Source organism: Apium graveolens, chromosome 11, assembly GCF_009905375.1.
Source record: "Apium graveolens cultivar Ventura chromosome 11, ASM990537v1, whole genome shotgun sequence".
NCBI classification, from domain to species: domain Eukaryota; kingdom Viridiplantae; phylum Streptophyta; class Magnoliopsida; order Apiales; family Apiaceae; genus Apium; species Apium graveolens.
The window spans coordinates 73603645-73616397 of record NC_133657.1 but is presented as its reverse complement, the minus strand read 5'-3'; positions in this window follow the sequence as shown (position 1 = coordinate 73616397).

Sequence of the window (12753 nt, the reverse complement as noted above, 5' to 3'; positions counted from 1 at the left end):
CCTGATGGATTCTTAATTGAGTATGCCATGAAGCTAGACTTCCCAACCACAAACAATGAGGCAGAGTATGAAGCCCTGATTGCTGGCCTTGGTCTAGCTGGGACACTTAGAGTCGAAAACTTAAAGGTCCGTGGAGACTCGAAGTTGATCATATCCCAGGTAAAGGGAGAATTTGAAGCAAAGGATGATACGATGGCAAAGTATGTTCGCCTAGTAAGGGCTGTGATGACCCAATTTAATGAATGCCATGTTGAACACATTCCAAGGGAAGAAAATGCTAAAGCAGATGCGCTATCAAAGTTTGCTTCATCTGAGATTGAAAAAAGTTCAGGAAGTGTGTACTTCCGTGTTTTGAAGACACGAAGCGTAGATGTCAAACTTGTGGCTCCCGTAGGCTTGGGGACGTCATGGATTGATCCCATCAAGGCTCACATTCAGACCGGTTGGTTGCCAAGCGATACAATTGAGGCACAGAAGTTAACTGTTCGAGCACTAAGGTACTCTTTGATAGATGGGATTCTATATAAAAGATCTTTCGTGGTTCCTTACTTGAGGTGTCTCAGGCCCGATGAGGCACGCTTGGCTCTTGAGGAAGTGCATGAAGGCATTTGTGGACAACACTTGGGGGGCAGGGCCTTGGCTCATAAGATAACTCGTTTAGGCTTCTATTGGCCAGAAATGATGGCTGATGCCAAAGAATATGTAAAGAAGTGTGATCGTTGTCAGAAGCATGCACCAGTCGCCAGCCAACCCCCCGAGATGCTGACCTCTATCAACTCACCTATTCCCTTTGCTATGTGGGGGATGGATATTCTAGGGCCTTTTCCTATGGCCACAGCACAAAGGAAGTTTCTGATTGTAGCCATTGATTATTTCACCAAGTGGATCGAAGCCAAACCTTTGGCCAAAATCACAACTAAGCAGGTTGCACAATTCCTGTGGGAAAATATTATGTGCCGATATGGAATTCCCCGTATCCTCGTCACTGACAATGGAACGCAATTCAATAATGAGGAATTCAAGAAGTACTGTGAAGAAAATGAAATTGAGTTACGGTTCACCTCTGTCGCTCACCCACAAGCTAATGGGCAAGCAGAAGTTGCAAATCGAATAATTCTGGACGGATTAAAGAAGAGGATCGAGAAGTCAAGAAATAATTGGGTGGATGAGATACTTCCCATATTATGGGCATATAGGACTACCTGTAGAGTCACGACAGGTGCGACCCCTTTCATGTTGGCATATGGGGCAGAAGCAGTAGTTCCCGTGGAGATATCACATTCTTCTCCAAGGATTCAGGCTTTTGATGAGAAAGAAAATGAGGAAGGGCAGAAGCTAGCCCTGGATTTAATCGATGAAGTGCGAGATAAAGCACATGCAAAGATAGTAGAATATCAGAAAAAAGCTTCATTCTACTACAACCTAAGGGTTAAAGAAAGGTTTTTTAAACAAGGCGATCTAGTCTTGAGGAAGATAGAAGCATCTGGTGTAGGACAAAAAGGGAAGCTTGCCCCAAATTGGGAAGGGCCGTACAGAGTCAAGAGTGTTCAAGGTAGAGGAACCTACAAGCTCGAGACTGTGGATGGTTTTGAAGTCCCGAGGACCTGGCACGCACAAAACCTGAAGGTTTACTACGTGTAAGATAGGCGAAGTACGATTCTCACTTGTCATTATGGCAAGTAGGTTTAAAAGCACCTGGAAGCTTTGCTTGCGTAGGATTTTATATTCCAGTAGAATTTACATTGTCAAGTTATTATTGATTAGGGTCGAACCCATGCTATGTAAGGTTTTGAAAAACCAGACTTCATGTTAAAGAGTTTTAAGTTATTTCTATCTAAAGGATGTTTAAACACACACTAAGACTATAATGATAAGAGGCCGAAGGAGCAACATACAAAATTTAACCCCGAAGGGTAACAACTTCTGATAAAAACAAAGTTCATAAAGAAGATATACAAAAAAATTAGGCCTTGGAAGGTTGAGATTCTTCAGAACCACTATCCGACGACTCCTCGGAAGTTTCAGTCGTCTCTTCAGAAGTCTCAGTCGAACCCTCCGAAGTCCCTGTGGAAGTTCCCTCTGCAGGAGATGATGGCTGTTGAGGCACTACTTTTGAAGGTTCTTCCACCCTTGCCTTCTTAGTAGCAGGCTCGAGTTCCTCCTCAGAAGAATCTTCCTCTTCTCCATCCCTGATCATGCCAGCAAGCTTCTCAGTAACGCCTCCAAGCTCTGGAACCCGCACAGGGCAGGGAAAGGGCGACTGCTCAAGGATCTCGGGAAACTCATCCTGGATAGCCTCCACAGCAGCGTCCCAACCCTCCTTGTAGCTGACTAGGTGAAGAAGGGCGTCATGCTCCACCATCAGGTCTTTGAATTCTTGGGTATCCATCCAGCCGTCAAAGGCTTTGTCCTTCTGCGCCTTCAAGATTACGTTTTCAGCCCGGGCCGTCTCCAGATCAGAAGTGGAAGAAGCCAATTGAGCTTCAAGGGCCTCAATTTTTTGGTTGGCCTCCTCCAACTTCTTGTTGGCATCTTCCAGGCCAACCTTCCAAGCCTTAGCTTGGTGAATTGCCCCTTGAAAATGGGCGTTAGCCTGCAAGAGAAATAGCAAAACTTTAGAAAAGAAGCATGAAAAGAAAAGTGTAAAAGGCATAAGTAAAGTGCGTACTGTCGCCAGGGCTTGGGCTCCAAAAAGCTCGTTCCCCTCTAAGTCCTGTTGGAGGACAAAGTCTTGATAGTCCACCGGAGAGATGGAATGTTTGGACCATTCCTTGGACAGGGCTGTGCTGCCCAATATTGAGTCCTTGCCCCGGATCCCCCAGGCAGGTTGAAAATAGGCCCCTGGCCTCTGCTTGGTGCGCAAAACCTGGCTGGGACCTTCCTCATTTGGCTCCATAGCCTGAAGGAGGAACTCAGGGAAGCGATCACCAAGCCTAGGATCTTTGAAAATCTTCCCAGCCCTCTTCATCCTGGTCGTTTCCAGGTCCTTTGGCTTCGTAGCCTCCTCAATCTTCTCAGCCACTGCGGCAAGCAAAGTCAGTTGAAAACTAACGGAATAAAAATGCAGGAAATAAAGTAGATGAAGGTAGGAACTTACTTTTCTTATGAACGGGCGAGAGGCCGCGTTCTACCAGGACAGTCTCCCGGATAAGATCCCAAGAATGGGAGGTGCCGTTGTCTTGCGTCAGGAGGTTGAAACCTCTAGCCTCCTCCTCAGACAAAGCTATGTCATTTGGGCTCCCATCCACGGCAATCCCAAAAGAAGATCGAAATAGGGAACCCCAGTCTCCACCCTCCCAAACTATAAACAAAAAATCCTTCTTCCACCCCAAATTGTTGTCAGGGATGGATTTCCCATTCACAATATGGGGGATAGTGGGGCGTTGGTTGATAGAAACCCAACCCGGACTTTTATCGGGGCTGTTCTTGAACTGGAAAATCTTCCTGAAAACAGCAACAGATGTGGGGATGCTGTGCTTGGCGCATTGCGACAGATAGCATAGGATCAACCTCCAGGAATTGGGGGGAAGCTGGTAAGGGCTGATGCCTACATCAGCCAAAAGTAAAGGAATGAATGGATGAAAAGGGAGTCTAATACCTGCCCTTAGAGTATCCCTATAGACGCATAGCGCGTCCTTCTTCCACTGACAGGCCCTGTCGGCCGGACCTGCAAGAACCAGCTTAAAAGGTTCTTTGATTCTGAAGCAGCCGCTCAACTTTTCCAGCTCCTTGGGATCCCGTAAGGCGCTGATATGATCGTGTGCGTCCAGATGCGCATCAGACGGATACTCGTCCCCTCGAGTGTTGATCATGTCGATTAAGGAAGTATACCTCGATCGAATAGGAAAATCATTGGACTTTCTAGCCACGTTCATCTTGGCCAAACGAGTCATTCTTTTGTCAGCCATCTGAAAAAAGGTATGAGGCACGTAAATAGGCTGTCTTAAAATGGCACAGAATGGAAAAATGAACAAAAAACAAAAAACAAAGGGAGAAATCTTACCTGAAAAAGCACTCCTGAGAAAGGCTTTGAGCTCCGACTTGCTGTTATTGCTCTGAGAATCTTAGCAGGAGAATGAAGAAGAAAACAAAGAAATGAGGAAGTGAGGAGTAGTGACCTTTCCTCATTCCTTTATATAGGAGGAAAAAGAAGTTGAAGGGACAAAAAGCCCATTAAGAACAAAGGCCCATGAGAAAAAGCCCAGGAAAAAGCATCTTCTAGAATATTCCTAGGAATTCTAGGGCATTCTAAACAGGGTGTGATAAAGCCCAGTAAAGAGGCCCAGTAATATTTGATAAAGCCCAATAAAGAGGCCCAGTAATATTTGATAAAGCCCAATAAAGAGGCCCAGTAATATTTGATAAAGCCCAATAAAGAGGCCCAGTAATATTTGATAAAGCCCAATAAAGAGGCCCAGTAATATTTGATAAAGCCCAATAGAGAAATCCAGGCCCAAATCCAATTAGGATTTGGAAAATTCAGTTTTAGCCTTAAAAAATGTAAGGCCCAAATAAAAAGATGTAAGACCAGAATTCAGGTCGAAATCCAGGTCGTGAATCCTGCTCAAAAACTTTCGAGCAGACACCCGAAAATAACGGAGAAAAAAGACCAGGATTCAGGTCGAAATCCAGGTCGTGAATCCTGCTCAAAAACTTTCGAGCAGACACCCGAAAGTAACGGAGAAAAAAGACCAGGATTCAGGTCGAAATCCAGGTCGTGATCCCTGCTCGAAATTTTTCGACTAGATTCACGAAAAAAGCGGAAAAAATAGAACTGAATTGAGGTCGAAACTTCGACTAGGAATGAGGTCGAATTAGACAAGCATTTTACAGAAATAAGGATTAAAAATCCAGGTCGAATTTCGACTAGGATCCTGGTCGAAATCCAGGTCGTGAATCCTAGTCGAAATTCTTCGACCAGGAATCAAGAAAACCAAAGAATTTTCGACCAGGATCCAGGTCGAAATTTCGACTAGGATCCTGGTCGAAATCCTAGTCGAAGGGCTCAAAATCAAAAACTAAAAGTGGGGAATTGACGACCTAGATCCAGGTCGAAATTTCGACTAGGATCCTGGTCGAAGTCCAGGTCGTGGATCCTAGTCGAAATCCTTCGACCAGGATGATAAGGCTGACCCCTATTTTCGACTAGGATCCAGGTCGAAATTTCGACTAGGATCCTGGTCGAAAAAAAGGCTGGAAATTTGAAAATTCCAGAAAATAAGGAAAAATCCCAGAAAAATTAGGGAAAATTCCAGAAAATAAGGAAAAATCCCAGAAAAATTAGGGAAAATTCCAGAAAATAAGGAAAAATCCCAGAAAAATTAGGGAAAATTCCAGAAAATAAGGAAAAATCCCAGAAAAATTAGGGAAAATTCCAGAAAATGAGGAAAAATCCCAGAAAAATTAGGGAAAAATCCAGAAATTAGGGAAAAAATCCCGGAAATAAGGGAAAAATTCCTGGAAATCAAAATAATTCCTGAATAAAAGGAAAAACTCGTTGTAAACGTGTAGGTCGCTCCACACTTTACGCAAGAACGAAACCCTGTAAGGGAATGAATAGACTTAACTTCTGTGAAACCTAATCAATGTTTCCCAAAAGTTGGGGGGCAAATGATAGGGATAAATAAATCCTGATTTTATTAATAATGGGCTGCTGGACCCAATAATAAGATGTATAATATTCAGACCAGAAAGGTTAAGCCTGACGGACCAGATCAGGCCTGGTGGAATAAAAAAAGGCCCAAAAAGCCCTGATTATTAATTAATTTCGTAATTAATTAATAAGGGAGAAATCAGATGTTGAAAAGAGTCCCGATGAGGATATAAGTCCTTAAAGATTAGCCTCAAGGGGACCTAAAAGGATAAGGAATCAGCTTCCTACTTCCTAGGACTCCTAAGTCTATCCTAATTCAGAGGCTTATCCACCAAGTCTCCTATACCAAGTCCAATTCAAGGACTCCCACATCTATATAAGGGGTCTCACCCCCACCAATCAGAACTACGTTTTTTGACTTGATCCTTGGTAATCAGCAAGGTACGTAGGCATCTTGTTAAGGCAGATTGAGTCACGAAACACAAGAGCAGTCAAACCGAGCCTCGAAGCTCACGTTCCTTAGTATTAAATACAGCAATTATATATAGTAGTTTTAATCCATAATAGCAGGGCTTTACATCTTCCAGAGGATTGTACTTTCTCAGTTCCAGAGGACTCAGCCCTTCGGGAGTTAATGGCTGAATTGGGATATGAAAAGAGTCTGACGAAACTTGGACAATTGAAACGGGCTAATATCAGAAGAGAATGGAGTTTCTTCTTCGATTGCATCACCAAGGCCTTTGGCAACAAGTGTTCAAATTTTGATGCCATCCCAATTCTGAGTCAGCATATCGGGTATGCTATTATCCATCAAACTCATTTTGATTTTGCAACTGGAATAATTGGTTTTATTGGGGATAGGATGACAGAGGATCGAGATGTTGTTTATTTTGCTAGATTCTGTCAACTTATTTATACGTATTGTACTGCTGAACCCCAGTTAGTCAGCACTCAAACCCCACCTTTTAAGGTTGCAAAAAGGTACTTTAACGACCTGATAAATGCTGACACAAAGAAATCAATGGTGAGACAATTACAGATTCCTCAGTCTGTGAAACAGATTCTGGTAAATGCTGATCCAGCTACTTACAAATCTGTTTACTCAAATGTCAAACCAACTCACCATAACCAAAATCCATCAACCTCAGTCCCTACCTCTCATTCTACTCAACCTACCCTCAGAACTTATCTCAAATCCTATCTCTCTACTTCACAGAATGCTCAACCTTCTTCTTCAGCACCTACTGTGAAGCCTACATCCTCTAAGCCAAAGAGAACAAAGACTGTTCCTCAAACATCTCAGAAGAAGAGGAGGATTACTTTGAGAGATGCATCAGATTCTGAGGATCAAATTCCATCTTCAGAACCTATGATAGATGAAGCTGAGAAGGCAACTTCTCAGAAGGATTCTGCAATTGGGGGTTCTAGGCTTCTCAAGAGGCTTAGACGTATGACGGTTCCTGCTACTCCCAAGGAATTCAAATCAACAAGAAAGTACAAGAAATAGAGGGCACAGAGGCCAGTTTCAGATGATGAGGAGGAAGCAGCTAAGGAAGGGGATCAGGAATCTCTGATCTCACAAGACAAGGAATTTGCTCCAGTCACTTCTTCTCCATCAACTCCATCTCAGGAACCTGTATCTGACAAGGCTAATTCACCTTCTATATCTCTTGTTGATCCAGGCACAAGTGCTGAAATTGATATTCAGAACTTGGTTGTGCCTGAAATACTTTTCTTAGAAGCTCCAACAGCAAATAATCCTTCCACAACACCTGTTACTGATGCTGTTCAAACTCCTGAGTTATCACTAACACCTTCTCTGCATCAAGATGATGATCAGATTTTAGGTGAGCATCAGGATATGGCTGTTGATCAGAACTTAGTATCAGATCAGCAATTAGAGGATGTTGAAGCCTCCATTGCTACTCATACAGTTGTCTTATCAGAAGATACTGATTCTTTAAGTTCTGATGCTGCAAATGTTGGAGATACTGGTGAAGCTGCTACAACTGTAGATGCTGATGCAGCAGGTCCTTCAGGACATACTCCTCCACTGACTCTTCCTAAGTCTGAACTGCTAAAGGAGTTTGTTATCAGGGATACACCAGTACCTTGGAGTGAAACTCCTGCAGGTCAGGAGTGGACTAAGGAATGGAACTCAGTTTCATGTGTTCCAAATGCTTTACATCTTGCTGAGCACTTGACTAAAGCTGATGAAATGTTAAATTCTGATGATTTTAAAACTCAGCTTAGGGTCACTGCATTGAGTACTAAACATCTACAAGGTCTTCATTCCAACACTCATGCAGAGCTACACAAGATTCAGGAGAACTTTATTAAACAGGAACAAGTTTGGAAACTTGATAAGAAAAAGTTCTTCCAACCTACCATTGACAGGGTTGCTTATATTGAGAAAACTCAAGAGAAGCAACAAGCTCAGATTGATCAAATTCTGACAAATCAAGCTTCTCAGCAATCGCAACTTACTGAAATCCAGACCTCAGTGGAATTACTTATCTCTCTTTTATTACCTGCTGATGCCAAAAAGGGGGAGAAGGTAATTAAGTCCAAATGCAAAACCAACAAGTCACTGCAAGGAAAGGATGATGGAAAAGATGACCAAGGAAACTCTGGTATGGGTAGTGGTCATAGTCAAGGTAGAAGGTTTACATCAAGACAAGCTACTCACAGAACAAGTTCTGATACTGGGAAAAGAATAAGTTCTGCTGCTGGTAAAAGGATAAGTTCTGATGAACTTCTAGATCTTGATGAGGAAATGTCAAGACAGTTATTTCTTCAAGAAAATCCAGGGATGGACTTGGAAAGTTTAAAGGAAGAAGAAGCCAGACTTAAATCAGAGAAAGTCACATCTAAATCTGAAGCTTCTGGTAAAAAGTTACTTCCAAAACCTAAAGGCATTGTGATCAAAGAAAGGATACATACTGAAGAAACTTTGGCTAGATCACAACCACAGATAGATCCAAGATCCAAAGGTAAAGAAAAGGTTGGTGAACCTATCAAGCCTTATGTACCTCCTGAGGAAGAAGAAATTACTGTTGGAAAAGATAATCTTGCTCTGACTTCAAGGAAAGTTCTTAAAACAACCTCTGACATGGCTCAAGTTGTTCAGAGTCAAGAAATTGTAAGTTCTGATATTCAGAAGAAGCAAGTAACCTCTGACACAGCTCAAGTTAACTTGATATCAGAAGGAAGATCAAATACACTCCTACCAGGATTCACTAAAGCAAAACAGACTCAACCATTGAAGACTACTGCAAGTGGTTTTGAAGCAAGAGTAGTTACTGGAAAGGAAGCTAGAGATAAAACTGGATTGGGAAGTGCTGATGAAAGAAGAGTACACAACACTACCGATGATCCAACTTCCTTGAGTGAACCAGGTATTGGAGCAACTCCTGAGAGATTGAATCAACTAGAATCTGTACAGATGGTTTACCATACCTATTTGAAAGAATACATCATGTTGTATTTCATGACAGATGGTAGGGTTTATCATATAAGACAAAATGCCATTCCGTTGAAGTATTTTGAAGAATTGGAGCATGTATTGTTCTTACTTCAAGTGAATGACAGAATAACAGAGACTGCTGCAAACTACTTAAAGGAACAGATTCAGAGACAGAAAAGACTTTATTCTGTTAAGTCTGACAGCAGATATGTTCCAAAGTACAGAAATCACAATGGTGATGTTGTTGATATGAAGCCTAATACTGCACAGATCAGAACATATCTTGGTATTAAGGGGCTTGAATTCAATCTAGAGTCTAATAAAGCTTATGTCATAAGATTAGATCGGGAGTTGAGAAAAGCAAAGATTAATGATCTCAGAGCTGCAATATTTCAAACTGGTGAAGATACTGCAGAGCTTAAAGATGTCAAACGGAGAATGATTGATGAACTCAGATATGCTGAGAAATGTTTGTTGAAGAATTATCTCAGAACAACTCCTGACATCAGAGAGATCAGAAAATGATGAAGCCAAGTTGAAGATCTACAACTGCTTAAATTCTGATATTTATACAGATTGAAGTTGTTATCAGAAGTTGAATTGGTAAAAACTTTAAGGACTGTAAGTTGTAGTTATCTTGTCTATTTCTCATGCATTTGTACTTAATGTTTTTGACATCATCAAATATCTGTTTAACTTGTATATTTTGTTAATTTACAAGTTGGGGGAGATTGTTAGATATATTTGATAATGTCATGGCTAATATGTTTTATGTTTAGATTTCAGATCTTATTTGAACAGAACAAATCAGTACTTAACTGATCAGTACTTATACTGGAAGTCAGAACTTAAGGGATATCAGTACTTATGTCATCAGGAGATAGATATCAGAACTTAAGTGCTGAAGGATGATCAGATAAGGACAGTAGCTGATTAAAGTTAAGAAGATCAAGATAAACATAAGAAGAGATATGCATGAAGAAGGAATTCCGTGAAGAATGGAATACTTGGAATAGAAGATATCTGATTGATATATTTTAGGAAGCAGAATTATATTCCATATCAATTAGCGAATATCTTGTAACTGTGTAGTATATAAACACAGAAATAAAGTGTGACCTAACATACTTGTTCGAGGTTTCGATAATCACAGGGTATGTCCTGAATTTCCGAATTTAATTTCCGAAAATCCGGGCAGCACCTCCTCTGTTTATCGGCCTACCCGTCGAACAACTCGACGTCTCAATCAACAATTTCAAACCAACAACACAATCACAAGTCACAGATTCCAAAACGTCAATCCAGATCAATTAATTATTATTATCCGATTATTAATATCTCAAAAATAATTTATGAGCCACATTAATATTTTAAAATTTTATTCTTATTTATTTTTATTTATTAATTTATAGGATTTAGGACTCAGAACATCGTCATCACCGTCCACCGTTGACTCGCCGATGTTCATCGTCAACGGCGACACAATTTATTGGCGCCCGACATATTACGGGTTCCCAAATAAATTATACCGATATTTAAAAAACCATTTCCAACACAAATAATTAATATCACGAATATTAATCAATAATTCCCTGCGATAATGGAATTAAAACAAAATTAAAATCTGCAATAAACAACCCAACAGAACATAAACAGCCCACCAAATCCAAATCACAAGCCCAACAGTTAACATAACTGTAAGGCCCAACAACAGAACCAAGGCCCGAATACACAGGCCCAACCGAAAACCACAGAGCAGCAACCGCAGCCACACACACGGCCATGCGCCGCCCCCCACACATACACACTGCACACAGCACAACACACACAACACAGCACATATGCACACACAGAGTACACATATGTATATATATATATGTATATGTATACCACTGAGCAAGAATTGAACCAAGCCAAACTGAAAAACACAGCGGCAACTCACCGGAAAAACAAGCCGGAAAGAAACAGTAGAAGGAACGTAGCCCAGAGAAACAAAAAGGAAAAGGAATGATAGCCGAGAAGAAAAGCCAAACAAAACTCGAAATATTCGAGAGAGAGAACAGAGAACCGAGATACCGTCGAGAGAGACAAGAAAATGATGTTTATCCCCCCCAACCGATTACTCAGCTCCTAACTTAACCAACACACGGCACGTGTCCAACTTTGTTGGATACGTGTCATTTTTATTTTTATTTCAACTGACTGCAAGCCCGACACACTGTTTTAATCTATTTTTAAGGGTCCAATTTATAAATAAATATTAATCAAAACATCGCCGAAACAGGGTTAATATGATACAAATATTCCGAAATTATTTAAATCATAAGTTTCAGAATTTTAAAATAATTCTGGGTTGCGCTGCATGCCTGCTTTTTAATAAATAACGAAACGACGCGCGCATGAGACGATTCCTGAAAATTCCCAAAATAATTTTAAAATTCTCCGAATAATACGAACTTAATAAATATAATTTTATAATTTTTAAAGATTCCCATAATTAAATATGGATTTTAGCATTTAACACACTCAGAAAATCATTTAAAAATGAATAGTTAACAAAATATTGATTTCTCAATTTTATAAAGTCCTAAAAATAATTATTGAGATTATAAAATTAGAAAACCAATTTTAAAGACAACTCAAATGTTTATGAAATTAAAATTACCATAAATTCACTTTTGCAAGCGAAATAAAATCATATAACTCGACAATAAACCACATAATTCCAAGTCCACATATTAACAAATCATAAATAATTAAATAACAATCAGTAACTGCTGCCAAAATCAATACACACCTTTAGTTATTTACTTAAACTTTTATTACACTTCCATATATTAAAAATAAGATAAAAAAAATTCACGAGTCGTTATATTCCTTCCCCCTTAAAAGATTCTGTCCCCAGAATCTGACTCAGTTAAACAAATGAGGATATTTATCAAGCACATCTGACTCTAACTTTCAGGTAGACTCTTCCACTCAAGATCTATTCAAGGCATACTCACTATTGACATAAATTCATTACCAATGGCTCGCTTTTAACGACCTAGGATTTGGATTGATCCTTTCATGCATAACAAGTTTGGATGAGAGCCCATTGGCTTCCAATCAAAGGCTTAATTCTGAACCAGATACATATCACCTTAATATTGCCATGAGGAACATATTATATATATACATTGCAATTGCGGTGACAAAATCAACTCATAGACAACTTGCCTATATTTATTTATACCTCTAACGGTTCAACACATTTAAGACTCTACTTGTTCCTTCTATTCAAACTTAACCAATCTCTATCAGGGTAAAACTTTCACCTATACCCCGATCCTCCTTCTATATATTCATACTCTTTCAATGAGAATCTGCTTTCTCTCTTGTACATTTCGAAGTCATTTCAATTCTTTCCAAGTACACCACCACCCTTTCGATGTACTAAATTAGTTCAGGACTTGACACTATTTCTATTCCTACTTTATCTCAATAGAGTGAGGATCCATGCTTATGTCCAAACACACTTCATAAGGTAACATTTTCTTACTAATATGATAGTTATTAGCATAGAAAACTTAATCCACAGTAGGCGATTACTTTGGTTCCGTTGTCAACCAACAATATACTCTCCACATTTCTTATATTGTCCGAATCATCATCTCACTTTAATTCATCTAAAGATGATAGGTAATACTGATTT